We start from the raw sequence: 804 nt of genomic DNA, 5'->3' as shown, positions 1-804 counted from the left end.
AGTAAATACTTGCATTCAAAAGTCACCTTGAATAAACAAATGCACAGCTGGGGCATGGCCTAATGCACTTGGGAACATCACTGGGCACTCCTTAAAACAGCTGCAGAAACTCACCCTGTGGGTCAACAGAACCAATTATCACATATAGTGTGGTGTGACCATGTGCTAATCATTCTCCAAACATTGTTTACAAGCAGTAACTCTTGAATTTAAATATGTACACTATAGTTGCAGATATGTAATATTTATGTCCGTGAAATTATTGGTGTTTTTTCCAGCATATGGCCTATTCACTAAATTTTGTTTAAATTAATAATGAATTAATAACAAAAAAAATAACCTTTAATTTAGTTATAAGCAAATCTTGGTGAAAAGCATTTTAAACATAACACAGTGTTGCCCTGGCTGGTTTATTCCAGTGGTTAGAGCTTTGGCCCTTGGACCTAAGGGTCTTGGGTTTGATTCTCAGTCAAGGGCATGAACCTGGGTTGCAGGTTCAATCCTCACCTGGTCAGATGCTTGCTGGAGGCAGCCAATAGATGACAAGAAAATATTGACAAGAAAAATTTGTATTTACTCTAATAATAAGAAGCTTAAGTTTGTATTTTATGTCTTTTTTTCTTTTTAATTGAACTTATTAGGGTGACATCTATATTAATAAAAGCATAATATGCTAATTAGACCAGACAGTCAAACGACCTTCTGGATGTCATTCCGGACATCCTTCTGAATGAAGCTGAAGTGGCGGGGGCTGAGACAGAGGCGGTAAGGGGCGATCAGGCAGGCAGGCAGAGGTGGTTAGGG

This window comes from Myotis brandtii, unplaced genomic scaffold, assembly GCF_000412655.1.
Source record: "Myotis brandtii unplaced genomic scaffold, ASM41265v1 scaffold14, whole genome shotgun sequence".
In the NCBI taxonomy this organism is placed as follows: Eukaryota; Metazoa; Chordata; class Mammalia; order Chiroptera; family Vespertilionidae; genus Myotis; species Myotis brandtii.
Note: the sequence above shows the minus strand (reverse complement) of the source record.